The 16575-nt window shown below is 36.7% G+C and overlaps 1 protein-coding gene across 4 annotated transcripts in view; it reads right to left on the reverse strand.

Moving 5' to 3' along the window:
* LOC128867839 (uncharacterized) overlaps positions 1-14274 on the reverse strand; it is a 51973-nt gene extending 37699 nt beyond the window's left edge. The window contains exons 1-2 of one of the 4 annotated variants that reach the window (XM_054109384.1): positions 13483-14274; positions 3961-4796 (exon numbers count right to left, since the gene is read on the reverse strand). The gene's annotated coding sequence lies outside the window, so the exon portion shown is untranslated. Of the gene's footprint in view, positions 1-3960; positions 4884-13320 lie in introns of those variants that run through there. The other 3 variants (XM_054109383.1, XM_054109386.1, XM_054109385.1) reach the window with 3 other exon arrangements.
* Positions 14275-16575: the final 2301 nt, after the last annotated feature.

A 16575-nucleotide genomic window follows, 5' to 3' on the forward strand; every position in this document is an offset into this window, starting at 1 on the left:
GCGGCTGATAATACGATTACCGCACGTAATACGTAAAATTTTGATTGTTTGCTTTATATGTGGAGAAAATGCGCAACACTGTCGAGAAAAAAAATTCTTTAAAATCAATGGGATTTTTTAGCAACTTCAAATTTGGGATGAAAAGTTTGTGGAACTCTTCAAATTTATTGCTCTGCTCGGTGTACTTGGCGAAAATTTGCATGTGAAAGTAACAGCAGAGCTATCAAGTAAGTGTCGCCGCTAGCAAGTATGGTTATGCCTCATAAATCTGGTATAACTCACTATTTTTTTAAACAAATGCGTATGTTTATTTATACGAGTTACTTCATCTATTCGCCACTTGCTAGCGCTTGGCGAAAAAAAGAGGCCTATTATTAGAGGCCTATTATCAGTTATTTTAGGCAATAAGCATTCAGCAAAAAAACAAAAAAAAAATTAAAACTAGTAAACATGTTGATGTGCTATCGTTTTGTCGCGACGTGTATATATAGCTGAAGAATATATCCATATTCAGATCACTCTGCGCATACGAGCACGTAGAAGTGTTTGGCAGAGATTTATATTTCAAAAATTTATTCGATGTTCAATATTGAAACAAAAACTTCTTCTTAGCTTCACCGTTCGTGATGCACCATTGCTTCGTCAACAATTTTTCTTCACTTTCTCCACTGAAAAAAACTTAAAAAACAAACAAAGGTTAGCAACGCACTCATCTGCAAGTACACTTAAATGCACTTCCTGCCTTTAGCCAAGTGTTGTATATTGACAAGGTGGCGCAAAATTAATCACCCTATCGGAAGATTAATATTTTTTGCAAATGGCGTCAAACGTCAAGCTTATTTGACACTTGAGAATCAGAAAGCTGCACTTAACCAACAGACAAGCATTGAAGCGCGTAAAGGGCGATATTGGGATTTCGATCCTTCAAAATAACGTTTTGTTTATTATTCAGTAAAAAAGTTATTAAAAATTAAAATTTGGATATTTAATTCTGCGCCACCTTGTATAAATATTATTTACTTGAGTGTCGGCCAATGCCCCAACGAAGTACTTTTACAACTATTACATGTCATTTAATAGTTGGTTTGATGACAGCGCACATTTTTATGAGTTACTTGCGTCATGCAACTTTTTTCTCGTTAATTGTTATTAATATATGACTAATAATGATTGTTTCGTAGTTGAAGTCATCAATTATTTCTACATAACTTACTCGAAAGCTTTGCATGCAGATATCGATTTTCCATTGATTACCATAACTACTTTTCGTGCACTTTTTGTCGGTCATAATACGCCATAACAGATAATTACATGACGATAGCATGAGATTTTTTTCCATGTAAAAACGTGTATAGGAAAAAGTTTTGATGATTAGGTTGTTATACGGGTGGCAATTAAAATTTTATCGGTTGCTATAAAAATTAATTGCTTATAAAAAATAATGCGTATGTTACAAGAAAGTGTAGGCAAAGCGATACAAGTTGATAGCTAGAAAAGGAAATAAAATTTCACTATCATCGTTTGGGATTTCTTCGGCTCGGATGGGATATGATACAGGAATTAAAACTTTAATGCAAAATATTACAATCATCCTGCGACAAAACGACCACATCAACAATTTCCCCAGTTTTGGCATTTTTGTTTTTGTTTTTGCGATGTTGCGCAATTTCTTCATTTAAAAAAAGGGGATTTTAGCAACTTCAAACTTGCACTTTGTTGTAAAAAAACTGCGTACAAAAATGTATGCTAGAAATTCTAATTAAAAGCCATGGAATTATGGCTCCATATAGAAAAAATGTGCATTTATTGAGTGGAGAAGAAAAAATAATAAAAAAATAAAAAACAAAGAGAGATGTTTAGCAACCTTAAACTTGTACTTTGTTGTAAAAAAAATGACAAACAAAAATTTATTTTAAAAATTATAATTAAAAACCATGGAAATGTGTTGAATTTTTCTAACTTTTGTATTAAGTTTCAAACTTGAGTTCTAATTTTATAAAGAAAAGAAATAATAACATTAAAAAATAGCAAAAGAAAATAGTCAACACTGCTAAAAATGTTGATGTGCTATGGTTTGCACATTCACTAATTGTCACCTACTGCCAGCATGATACTCCCGACCCAAATACTTTCTTTCTTTCCTTTCAATCCTTATAGCCAAAAATCCACTCTTGTTTAGTCTTCTCAGGCGGTCTAAGTAATTCTATTTTCTTTACTTTCTGATGCGATGCTACGTTCTCTAATTAAGGAACTTAAGATTTTATCTTAATGTGATACCATAGCAAAAATTAGTTTTGAATGCAATTTCGTCATTATTTTTTTTTTTTTCTAAGAGTCAAGTTTACAAGCTGAAAACACAGCTGAAATAGTCACTAAATTATTTTTTATCTTTCTTTTGAATTGCCATGTTTTATAGGCTCTCTGTTGTAGTCAGTAAAGTCTCAATGAAACACCTTCCGTTAATCACCTCTTTTACAACATTGCGGTCTTAAAGCCTATCAAGTTTTAAACTGGCCTCAATTGGACACTCTTATAAAGGGTGTTTCTGTAAGAGCTTGAGAACTTAAAATAATAATACAAAACAGAAATGTTGCTGGATGAATTTTGTTTTTATTATTATATAATCTCGAAGATAATTTCATGGTATTTTTAGAATATGATATCAGGCATGTGGCTTCAAGTTGTGTTCGACATATCGGCGTCTTCTTCAAAACGTCGCTCCATGAAGTTCGCGAACAAATTAATTTTTTTCAAAGTTGATTAGATTAGATTTATTTGAGGTTTGACGACCTCTTGGACTTTTCTGCACTCTACTCATCACAGTAACTCATCCAGAACCAGTTCCCTTATTAAACTTAAGAGCTGAGTTGGACTTAACATTGTGACTTTCTTCTGGCTGCAGATGGCCGAGATGTCTCAACTTTCTCCGCGCTGCATTCAGGGGAAGGTGCATTGGAGTCTCCTGGGATTGATGGCAGAAACGAATCCCCCGAGAGAGTTATGCGTTTTTCAAACCTTTTGTTTTTAAAGTAAATTTCCACAATTTTGATGGTTTGTTTGGCGTTAAACGATTCCTGATGACTTGACAAACCTATCTGACCAAAAATGTCCACACAATCTTGCCAACAAGTGCTACTGTGGACTAAACAGGCAGCTGAGTAGTAAAGTCCTCACTCGAGGAACAAAACTAACACTCTACAAGGTTCTCATCATGCCTGTCCTAACGTATGGCGCAGAAGCTTGGACGATGGCAATATCCGATGACGCGTCGCTTGGAGTGTTTGAGAGAAAGATTCTGCGGAAGATTTTTAAACCTTTCCACGTTGGCGATGGCGATTATGGCGATGGAATAATGAGCTTTACGACGACGTAGACATGGGGCAGCGATTACAGATCCAGCGACTACGTCGGCTGGGTCATGTCGTCCGAATGGATACAAACGCTCCGTCTCTGAAATATTCGATGTGATACCAGCTTGTGATAGCAAAGAACGAGGAAGCCCTCCTTTGCGTTAGAAAGATCAGATGGAGAAGGACTTGGCTTCACTTGATGTGTCCAACTGGCGCCGGTTAGCACGACAATGAAACGGCTTTGTTAAACTTGGCCAAAATCGCGTATGGGGTTAAGAACAGGTTTGTCATTGGCAACTGTTAAACCATAGTTATCGATATCGATAGCTCTTATGCTGCTAAAAAACAGCCACCTCATAAAAACGGCTTTGTTATTTGATATTTATTTAATTTTTACTTCCAACATTTACTATTGATTTTTATGGCAGTAATTTTGGAAAAGACACACCATCCATTACCTCGGTTTGATTATATGTGAATGTATAAAAATAATATCTCTTTCGCTTTCTAATTTATATATACTTATACACACACTTGAAACATACACTTGAAATTGACAACCCAATAGCGTAATAAAGACTTCCACCCACAAATGCCGACTGTAACTCACCTTCAATGTCTCAAGCCAACATCACCGCAGTGGACACCAGTTGAGTTGTAGTTGTTTTTCCTTTATTTCAACTAGCGGCGAATAACTGTCATCACAACATTTGAACATTCACTTTGGAAATTACGCAAAATTTGGCAATAAAATTTAGAAATTCATCACCGACTGCCAGTGATCGGCTAATAATGAATTTTCACTCAAATGCTGTTGTTTTTGGTGCACACAGTGATAAATAATCAATTAGTTGAACTTTCAGCAGCTGCCATTACGCATAAAATCGCCTATTAGAATATTTATGGCAACTTTTTCCTTCAAGCACAGCAGCAGTAGCATAAATGCTTGTGAAGACTTGTAGGTAAGTCGTTGCGCATGCGCTTGCTTTGTTTTTGTCGCATGTGTGGATATGTATCTATCTTTGCATACATCAGCGTGCACTGGGGATTAAACACTTGCATGAATGGCATGCATTTGTAGGTTTTGTCTCAAAGTTCACTTCTGCGTCTGCAGCTTATTTTTCCATTACTTTTTATTTATATTTTTACTGCTGTCAAATTTAATGCTTTTTAAATGTAGCAAGTCTTGAGCGCTAGCGAGGTTAATTAAATTTAAAATTTACTATTTTTTCTGTGTTGTTGCGGCACTTTCTTTGCTTTCGGGAGCTATTAATTTTCACTCATTTCAGGCATTTTTTATTTATGTAAATTCGACATGGTTCGATTTCAAGTTTTCCGCTCGAAATCCTCAGTTTTTTACACTTTTTTATTATACATTTATTTTATATTTATTTTTATTTTTTATTTTCTTAGTGGAATTCATTGGTTTTACGAGTACGTTGACTCCTGGATATGTGCAATTGAAAACCCCTTTAAAATTGTGCTTGAAAAATATTATTTTTTTATGAAATCCTCACTTCATTCAATCACAAATTTCATATTTCGAGCTATTTTAATTTATAAAAAAAAGGTATTGTTTTAAGCTACTGTATGTTATTAATAAAAATATGTATTAATATATTGAATCGACATGGAAATAAACGTTTTCGGGTAAATTTCCAAGTTTCCTAGTAAATTTTTCAACAATTCGAAATATTTAAGAATTCGAAATCAATCAAAAAATAATTAATTTAAAGCTTACGTCTCCAAATATTTGTTTTAAATATTCTATACTAAAACAATTTAATTTTGAAAAGTTAAATTGTTAAAGAAAAGTATTTGATTGCATCTGATTTTGCTAATACACTCTGCCACATATCAAGCTACTTCATCTTTTTACAATATTAGCAGGTATTTTTCATGAAAAATTTATTTGGTTATTTTTTCTAAAAATACAATTCATTGTATAACAGAAACCTTAAAAATTAAAGTTTCAAATTTTGGGGTTTTGGACATTTGGTTTTTTGCACATTTCTCTTCAAAAATCTTCATGCACTCACACGATGTCTTCTGTTTGCGGTCATCCATTCGTGTTTTTGACGTTTAAGCGTTTATAATAAATTATTTGTTTGCAACTCAAAATTCGCGTTTATTTTCGATAATTTTGTTTTTTGCATATGATGTTGAGGATTTTCGATCTTACATAAGACTTTCGAACATGTGCTTAACGAATAAAAATTATGCATGAAACATTTTTGCAAAGTAAATGGTAAAAGATTAAATGACTTAATTACGTGACCGCAAGCCTACATAAAGGGTTTTCCAATAACAGGTGTTACAGGTGAAGGGACTGCGCTATCGAGAGATGATAAACGATTTTTTATGGCTGGAATTGGATGGTATTGATCTGGACAACGTTTATTTTCAACAAGGCGGCGCTACGTGCCACACAAGCAACGAAATCACTGATCTTTTACAGGAAAAGTTTCCGGACCGTGTTATCTCTCGAACAGGTGATCACAATTAGCCACCGAGATCTTGTGACTTAACACCTTGTGACCTTTTTCTTTGGGGCACGTGAAAGAAAAGAATTTACGCCAACGGCCCAGGGTCGATTCAAGACCTCAAAGATGGAATTCGTGAGGCTATCGAGGATATAGGGCAGCCACTTTGCAATTCGGTTATGGAAAATTTCATAAAAAGGATATTGTCCTGTAAGCGTGGTCGTGGTGGTCGTTTGCCTGATGTTAGTTTCGACTATTAACGGCATACCTTCCTTTTTATAATGAAATAAACATCCAATCATTTATATTAAAAAATAACATTTTTCTTTGAATATCAAAATAACACCTCTTATTGGAAAACCCTTTAGCATATGCTGGATAATTGGAAGCAATTTTTTTTCTCTTTCCCACAAAAATAGCTTTCAAAACAATTTATGGTGACTTAAAAAATGTACAGAGCTAGGAACCCGTAAGTATCTTTTTTATTAATTCTTAATCTTAATCTTTTTTATTAATTAAATATTATATTACAGATGTGACAATAAATCAAAAATGTTTGAGAAATTTTTTTCAAAATTTTATTAGCTGTAAAAAAATTTATTTACGTAAGCAAAAAAAAACTATTTTTAAACCTTAGTGCTTTAAAGTAGTGTGAGCGGTAAAATACAAATTTGAAACGCATAAAATTTATATAAATCGAATTATTTAGTTTTTCCGCCAAAAATCCAATTTTTCTCTTTTTTTGTTTATTTCTGATTTTGAGAAAAGTTCTTTGTTTGAATATTTTTTGTAAAATCATACTAATTTATACTAAAATACTTTAATTTTTATTGTTTTATTTTCTTTTATTCTTCTTTTCCCATATTTGAAAAACTCTGCTCGTGTGAAAAACTCATTTTAACATTTTTTATTTAAAAAATTTAATTTGTTAATAGTTAATAGTTCTTTTTTTAATTTAACGGAAACTCTCAAACTTCTTAATTCAGAAATTCTTCTTTTTTCCATATTTGAAAAACTCTGCTCGTTCTAAGACGAATCTATTAAAAGCAGTGTCGGCAAATCAGCTGATTTTGTATCGTTAAGTCAGATGGTTTGTTTTTTTTTCGCCGTGTCAATGCGGCTGTCAGCACAGCATGAAACAAGGCGAATTCATTCTTTGTTTTCTTTTTTGCCGTAACAATCAAACGTACAATACGTTGTTGTTGGTCTAGTCCCCCACCTTTGATAAATGCACCTTGGCTCGATATTTGTATAACTTAAAGTATGCATTATTATAAAAATAGCTGAGATAAGGCAAATGAACTAAAATTTGTGCAGCTTCAAAAATTTTTCACGATAATACAACACAAATTTTTTAACTTCCTCAGTTTTGAAATTTCTTTTTTTCATTTTTTATTTATTTTTTTTTTTTTTTGGTAGACTTGTTTTCAATAAAACATTTTTTCAGCTGAAAGCCTCCGCAACGCTAATTTCTTTTTGTTTACAACATCAACTTTATTGTTATTTAACCTTTTATGGGAGGTTGAATTAGTTTTAAAGGTGACACACAGATGGCGCTATTTATCACTTTATCGCGTTGGCAATACTGAATATATATTCATGACAAAGCCTCATCCCTAGGCTTTGTTTATCAGTATCTGTCATTTCGCTGAAGTATAAACAACGCAGTGTTTTCGTGCTCCGAGTATGTCAACTTTCGTGCCGTCGAAACGCAATTTGCGGGAAGCTTTGCTTTTCTGCTTCAATTTGAAAAAAAAATACAGCCCAAGCCCGTGAATTGCTGCAGGAGGCCTACCCAGACCATACTCCGTCGATTTCAACATGTGAGTACTGGTTTCGACGATTCAAAAGTGGTGATTTTCACACCGAAGACAAGGAGCGTCTTGGCCAGCCCAAAAAGTTCGAGGACGCGGAATTGGGGGAATTGGTAAACGAGGACTCGTGCCAAACCCAAGAAGAGCTTGCTGAATCATTGGGCGTTGATAAATCAACCGTTTGCAAGCGTCTAAAAGCGATGGGAATGATCCAAAAGCAAGGGCATTGGGTCCCGTACGAGTTGAAGCTGCGCGACGTCGAACGGCGACTTTTTACGTGCGAATTGCTGATCGAGCGACAAAATCGGAAGGGTTTTTTGCATCGGGTGGTGACTGGCGACGAAAAATGGATCCACTACGATAACCCAAAACGCAAAAAATCATGGGGTTTGCCCGGCCACGCATCAACGTCGACGGCCAAGCAGAATATTCACGGCAAGAAAATCATGCTCTGCATTTGGTGGGATCAGGTCGGCGTCGTATATTTTGAGCTGCTCCAACCGGGCGAAACAATCACGGGGGATCGTTACCGACTGCAATTGATGCGTTTAAGCCGGGCATTGAAAGAAAAACGGCCGGAAACGGTAAAAAGGCACGACAAGGTTATTTTGCAACATGACAACGCTCGGCCGCATGTTGCTCAACCTGTCAAAAAATACCTTGGAACGCTTGGCTGGGAAGTATTACCCCACCCGCCGTATAGTCCAGACATAGCTCCCTCCGATTATCATTTGTTCCGGCATATGAGTCTCGATTTGGCGGACCAGCGGTTCTCCTCGTACGAGGCTACCAAAATATGGGTTGAGTCATGGATAGCCAAGCAGCGGCCAGAATTTTGGAGAAACGGCATCCGGAAATTGCCCGAAAGATGGGCGAAAGTTGTAGCTAGCGATGGCCAATACTTCGAATAAAATATTTTGTACCGTTTTTTCACAATAAAGCCCCAAATCTTCGAAAAAAAACCTTTAAAACTAATTCAACCTCCATAGAAAAATAAAAAATATTGTAAAATACATTTTTTTATTTAAAAAAAGATGAATCGCTAGCTAGAATTATATTTTTATATTCTATTATAAAAAGCCAAGAAATTCATAGACAGCATCTTCTCTTCTTCTTAATTGGCGCTATAACCGCTTACGCGATTTTGGCCGAGTTTAGCAAAGCGCGCCAGTCGTTTCTTTCTCGGGCTAACCGGCGCCAGTTGGACACACCAAGTGAAGCCAAGTCCTTCTCCACCTGATCTTTCCAACGCAGAGGAGGCCGCCCCCTTCCTCTGCTACCACCAGCTGGTACCGCATCGAATACTTTCAAAGCCGGAGCGTTTGTATCCATTCGGACGACATGACCCAGCCAACGTAGCCGCTGGATCTTTATTCGCTGCTCTATGTCTATGTCGTCGTAAAGCTCATACAGCTCATCGTTCCATCGTCTGCGATATTCGCCATTGCCAACGTGCAAAGGTCCAAAAATCTTACGCAGAATCTTTCTCTCGAACACTCCAAGCGTCGCTTCATCGGATGTTGTCATCGTCCACGCTTCTGCGCCATACGTTAGGACGGGCATGATGAGAGTCTTGTAGAGTGTTAGTTTTGTTCGTCGAGAGAGGACTTTACTGCTCAGTTGCCTACTTAGTCCAAAGTAGCACTTGTTGGCAAGAGAGATTCTACGTTGGATTTCAAGGCTGACATTGTTATCGGTGTTAATGCTGGTTCCTAAATAGACGAAGTCTTTTACAACCTCGAAATTATAACTGTCTACAGTGACGTGGGTGCCGATACGCGAGTGCGCCGACTGTTTGTTTGAAGACAGGAGGTACTTCGTTTTGTCCTCGTTCACCACCAGACCCATTCGCTTTGCCTCTTTGTCCAGTTTGGAGAAGGCAGAACTAACAGCGCGGTTGTTAAGGCCGATGATGTCAATATCATCGGCATACGCCAACAATTGTACGCTCTTATAAAAAATTGTGCCTGAGCGATTAAGTTCTGCGGCTCGTACGATGCTCTCCAACATCAGGTTAAAGAAGTCACACGACAGCGAGTCACCCTGTCTGAAACCTCGTTTGGTATCAAACGGCTCGGAGAGGTCCTTCCCAATTCTGACGGCGCTGCTGGTGTTGAGCAACGTCATCTTACATAGCCGTATTAGTTTTGCGGGGATACCAAATTCAGACATCGCGGCATACAGGTAACTCCTTTCCGTACTGTCGAATGCAGCTTTGAAGTCGACGAAAAGATGGTGTGTGTCGATTCTCCTTTCATGGGTCTTTTCCAAGATTTGGCGTATTGAGAAAATTTGGTCGATGGTAGACCTTCCAGGTCTGAAGCCACACTGATAAGGCCCAATCAGTTGGTTGACGGTGGGCTTCAGCCTTTCACACAATACGCTCGCTAGAACCTTATAGGCGATATTTAGAAGACTAATCCCGCGGTAATTGGCACAAATTGCAGGATCGCCCTTCTTATGGATTGGGCAGAGTACACTTAAATTCCAATCGGCAGGCATGCTTTCATCCGACCATATTTTGCATAGAAGCTGATGCATGCACCTTACCAGCTCCTCGCCGCCATGTTTGAATAGCTCACCCGGCAGTCCGTCGGCGCCCGCGGCTTTGTTGTTCTTTAGCCGCGTTATCGCTATTCTCACCTCGTCATGATCGGGCAGCGGAACGACAATTCCGTCGTCAACGATTGGGGTATCGGGATCTTCACTTTCTCGGTGACATGCGCAGCTGTCACTGTTTAATAAGTTCGAGAAGTGTTCCCTCCATAATTTAAGATTGCTCTGTACGTCAGTCACCAGTTCGCCGTCTTTGTTCTTACAGGAAAACGCCCCGGTCTTAAAACCTTCTGTAAGCCGCCGAACTTTCTGGTAGAATTTTCGGGCGTTGTTCCTGTTGGCCAGCATCTCAAGCTCTTCGCACTCACGTATTTCGGCCTCTCGTTTCTTCTTTCGGATAATACGTCTCTCTTCCTTTTTCAGCTCTCTGTAGCGATCCCACATGGCTCGCGTTGCGCCCGATCGCAGCGTGGCTCTATAGGCGGCATCCTTTCTTTCTGCGGCAGCATGACATTCCTCGTCGTACCAATTGTTTTTTCGGGCTCGCCGGAATCCGATTTCTTCTTCGGCGGCGGTACGTAGAGAACGAGAAATGTTGCTCCATTGTTCGTGGATGCCGGTTTGTTGGGCAGTACTCTCTGAGAGCAGGAGTGAGAGTCGAGTGGCGAATCTTCTGGCTGTCTGTTGTGATTGCAGCTTTTCGATGTCGAACATTCTTTGCGTAGGTAGATGCACGTTTTTTGCTGCACAGAGGCGTGTGCGCAGTTTGGCCGCAACAAGGTAGTGATCCGAGTCGATGTTGGGTCCTCGGATCGTACGTACATCTAATACACTAGAAGCGTGTCTTCCATCTATCACAACATGATCGATCTGGTTTCGTGTTTTTCAATCAGGAGACAGCCAGGTGGCTTGGTGAATCTTCTTATGCTGGAATCTGGTGCTGCAGACTACCATGTTTCGGGCCCCGGCGAAGTCGATCAGCCTCTGTCCGTTACCGGATGTTTCGTTGTGCAGGCTGAATTTTCCGACTGTGGGACCAAAAATTCCCTCCTTGCCCAGCCTGGCGTTGAAGTCGCCAAGCACGATTTTTATGTCGTGGCGGGGGCAGCACTCATAGGAGCGTTCCAGGCGCTCATAGAAAGAATCTTTGGTCGCATCGTCCTTCTCTTCCGTCGGGGCGTGGGCGCAAATTAGCGATATGTTAAAAAAACGGGCTTTGATGCGGATTGTTGCGAGACGCTCGTCCACCGGAGTGAACGACAGTACTTGGCGACGAAGTCTCTCTCCCACAACAAATCCGACACCGAATTTGCGCTCCTTTACATGGCAGCTGTAGTAGACGTCGCAAGGTCCTATGGTTTTCTTACCTTGCCCCGTCCATCGCATCTCTTGGATGGCAGTGATGTCAGCCTTTACTCTCACGAGGACATCAACCAGCCGGGCAGAGGCACCTTCCCCATTAAGGGACCGGACATTCCAGGTGCATGCCCTCAAATCATATTCCTTATTTCGTTTGCAGGGGTCGTCATCAGCATAGGGAGGTCTCATCCGAGGCTTTTTCAAATTTTTCATTGGGGGGGGGGATTTTTAAGTGGTGGGTCCCAAACCCAACGCACAACCAGCTATCCTGGAATGTTTCGCCTTCTCACGTTAGCTCACTCCCGAACGGGTGTTCGGAAGCTACCCAGAGGATACGTGGGCTAATCCCGGCCGTTGTGAGCTGCTTGAACCATATGCAGAAGAATCGTCCTGGCCATTCCCAAGTGAATGGCGATCAGTAACTTTCCCCACTTGCGTGGACTTCTACACATGGAACCATCCTCACACTCAGCATCACTTCAATTTAAAAGGGCATTTCAAAATTAAATGTAAATGAAGGTAACAAATATATACAGTGGCGAGCGTAACTGATGAAATGGTGTTTTTTTTTTGTTTTTTGATTTTTTCTTAAATATGGTTAATTCTTTAAGCGAAATCACATCACCCAAAAAACAAAAACAACAAAAAAAAATAAAAAATTTTCATAAAATTTTCGAATTGAATTTTTAGAAAATTTTCTGGTATAAACTTACAAGGCTAATTTTTTTAGTAAAAAGTTTTAATGAAATAAAATTAAAAAACAAATTCATAAAATTTTTGAATTTTTAGAAAATTTTCGGGTATAAACCAAAAAAAAAAAATTATAAAAAATTGAAACAAATTAAAAAATTTTCATAGACTTTTAGAATTGAATTTTAAGAAAATTTTCTGGTATAAATTTACTAGGCTCATTTTTTTTATTAAAATTTTAATAAAATATTATTGAAGAAAATTAAAAAAACCTACCAAAAAGTTAACAAATATTCATAGAATTTTTGAATTTTTAGAAAATTTTCAGGAATAAACTAACAGGGCTCATTTTTTTCAGTAAAATTTTAATAAAAATAAAAAACAATTATAAAAAATTATAAACAAAATTAACTAATTTTCGTAGAATTTTTAGAAAATTTTCGGGTGTCAGCTTACAGGGCTCTTTTTTTTAGTAAAATTTTAGTTAATTAAGTGCAAGTTTATGTGCCTAAAAATTGCTTGAATTTTTAATAATTTATTTCCTGACGGCTTTTTGTACTATATTCCATATAAAAATGAGTTTCTGTAGAAGTTTTGTTTGCAAAAAATATTGAAACAATCAACTCCAGTTAAACATTAAAAATTGCACTTGTTATATGGAAATTTTGTTTACTTCAACACTATTATTTAGCTTCGTAAAACTTGCACTTTATTATAAAATTAAGAATTCAAAATTTAGATGAAGGTTTTTTAGATTTTTCTAAATTATGTATACAATTTATATGGTTTAGGTTAAAGCATGCACAATATTCGAAAAAGGAAAAAATTTAACTTAAAAACTAAAACTCAAAAAAAAAATATTAAAAAAAAAACAATCACTCAGTTTGCCCGCCAATGCATATTGTTGTTGTGTTGCCATGAGCCATTTTCACATGGCATGAAACCAGATCATTTACACTTAGGTTTGGACTACCCTAATACATATATAATACATACATACATATACACATCTACAAACAAACAGCCCCTCATTTTGCGCCACCGGATATTAAATATCTAAAAACTTACTTCGTGCTTCTTTTCAGAGCATTAATTATTATTTTTTTTTTATTTAAGAATCAAAATTAGTCATGAAGTTTCAATAAAGCTGGTTTTGAAAAACGTTTTTACCAAAAAAAAAATTATTTTGAATAACGGAAATCCTTATTTTGAGTTTTTCGCGTTCCATACCTCGTCTGTTTGTTTAATGCAGCTGTTCACAGTTTACGTACATATGTTAATTATGGCTGCATTACGCCGCCGCATGCAAAAATTATAAATCTTCCGATAGGGTGATTAATTTTGTGCCACCTTCTATATACACATACACACTTTTATCTATGCACGTCCACCATTATTTTCAACATTGTTATTATTAACATTGCCATCTGGGCTACCAGTATTAATTTTAATTTATTTTATAACTATTCATTTATTTTACACTTTAGCTCGATTTCTTTCAAAGTTTATACATCACATTTCTAACGGCCAATTGTCGTGGTCATTTGGCCGCAACGTAGTCGTATTTGGCTTCGGCTAGTTGTTAACCAGGCCGCCAACCGCAAGCCGTCTCAACTTGGAATGCATTTCAACATAGTTTAGCTTAGAATGCAGACGCGCATGTGCACAATGTTACTGCAAATATGTATACGTTTATGTGTTTTAATGCACAATTTGAATGAATGCCACAAATTTTTCATTAGCGCTCTTTCTCTGTTTACTTATGTATTTATTTAATGTGAATTCTCAAATATTTCTCTTTCACTAATTCCGTTTCTATTTTGAGAAATTCTAGTTTACCGCTGATGCTGCTCAGGTCGTCACAAATGTAACTGCTACAAAAACAAAGTATACCTAGTACAAATATGAATTCCTAATTAGCTGCACAATTTTGCTATCAAACTAAAAGTATTCACATTCAAAAAAATTCTTATAGAAATTCAAATCTTTTGATATGCAGATTTTGTATGGCCCACTGCCGATCGTGCGAGCGCGCCGTGGGCGAGTGTGTAAGCGACTTTAGATCATGAATCATTTGGAAGTGTTCCGTTTCATTTATGTTACTTTAGTGCAGTTAGCATATTATGGAAATTCGTTGTTCTTGTATTGCGGTTGGCACATTTTTTGGATGATTAAACACTGCGTGTTTTTGATTTTTTCTCTTCTCTGTGGCTGATTAGCGGTTTGCACTCGTAATTTGTATAGCGTCGTCGATTGTTATGGGCGGTTTTCTGTAAGGCATTTGCAGTGTGATATTTTTGCATCACAAAAGCAATCGAGTAACCGGGATTTTCGGTGCAGTAGAACGATGTGGACTATGGTTACATATGTAAAGTGACGGTACTTCTTGCGCTGAATGCGGTTTAACTGCACTTCTATTTTAACTCTTTTCGAAATAGCGGTCGAAAGAGCACTTTTAGGGTTTTTCACTCATTATTCTATTTACTAGAATTTATTTTCAGTCATTTTATTCACATCCGGCAGGTTTCTGTGAGTTATTCATTTCTTTCTAATCAGTCATTGATTGACTAAACTTTAATTATTTAGTTCCAGTTATAACTGCCTCAATTTCTGTGAAAATTTGCACCTTTCTCTTGCAAGCTTTAATTACTATTTTTTTGTTGAGGCATAAATATGGGGCAACTGAATCTAAGCACGGTTACCTACACGGTGATCTAAAACTCATAGGAGCTCAAAGGAAAATAGCGGTTACTAATCCACCATAGAAACTAATCAACTGAGGAACGTAATGATAAGACCATCGCATATGGATATGTTTTTTGACATTGATATTTTTATTTTTGTTCAATAAACTAATAAATTTCTTTCTATCTATAAAACCACCTAAATTCAAGCTTCAAACTTTGTGCAAAATATTTAAACATTTCTCCAATTTTCATAAAAATTCCATACTTTTTATTCAGAATTTTCAGAAAATGGTCGGTTATGCAATTCTAAAGGTCATATTAAAAATATAATATTATACAATATCTTTATATGTAGTTCTCTTAATAGTTTTCTTTGATTTTTGATGATTTTATCTTTGACGGTTTTTCTAACCACTTTTTTATTATATGGAGAAAATACGCAACACTGCATTTTTTATATGGAGAAAAAGCGCAACACCGCATTTTTTATGTGGAGAGAATATGCCAACACCGATTGCAAAAAAATTTGTTAGCAACTTCAAACTTTCATTTTATTATACTAAAACATAATAAGTTGTAAAACCGCTTACCAAAATTTTTTCTAGAGACTCAAATTTAAAATTGTGAAAAGTTTTTATAAAATGTGATGAAAATTTTGTGGAATTTTTCTAATTTTTGCTTAAAGTCTGAAATTTGGATTTATATGGTTTTTGTTGACAATCACAATCATGAAAAAAATGGTGAAAATTTTGAGGTAAAATTATTTTGTCACAAGTTTATATGTCTATATATATCTATATATATTTACATACATATTGACGGAAACTTCCTTGATGTTGTTTTATAGCGTGATTTTTTAAAAGCTGATAGCACAAAACAAATCATTGTTACAGTTACATGGTCCATACGATCAGTCCACTTTTCACTCGTTTTTCTAATAAATCCGAATAATAAATTTAAATGAACCCATACAGCAAAAATGAGGCACAAGCGGAGGTGATTCGACGTCAATTCTCGCACGAGCTGTAATTTATAGGCACGTAAGTAAATTCTTCACTTAGTTGAAGGGCAAAGTCCAAAAAGTTGAGAACGACAACGAAATGTCATTTCGGCTCAGCTTCATTTCGCCCTATAAACTTCGTGAACAAATTTATTTTTATTTTTTTATTGTCTTGGCGTTAAACGATTCATGAAGACTTGCCAAATTTTACAGAACTTTACTGAACAAAAATTTCAACACAGTTTGTCATTCTCAGCTGTCAAACCATAGTTATCGATATTGACAGTTCTCATGCAGCTAAAAAAAATACCCGATATCCACAGTTTTACGGCGACTCCAAACCGTATATGACCCTTATGAGATGCTTTCTCATGGCAGAAATAATTTGGGGAGTTAGCCTTCGCTTGCCGAGGGACGATTGTCTTTGTAAAACATTTTCTAGAATTTGATGTTTCATGTTTCCGATGGGTAGCGGACTCGGATGCCACTCGGCTGTGGCAGGAAATTCGACGTATAAGTATAATGTGAACAGATTGAACGGCAAAAATGCAAAGGGGTAAAAAATAGATATCTAACTGCTGGTCCGATCAACATTCCCAAATCTTACTGTGACCATAAAACTATACGTAGGCAGGA

The sequence above is a fragment of the Anastrepha ludens genome, chromosome 6 (assembly GCF_028408465.1).
Source record: "Anastrepha ludens isolate Willacy chromosome 6, idAnaLude1.1, whole genome shotgun sequence".
NCBI lineage: Eukaryota > Metazoa > Arthropoda > Insecta > Diptera > Tephritidae > Anastrepha > Anastrepha ludens.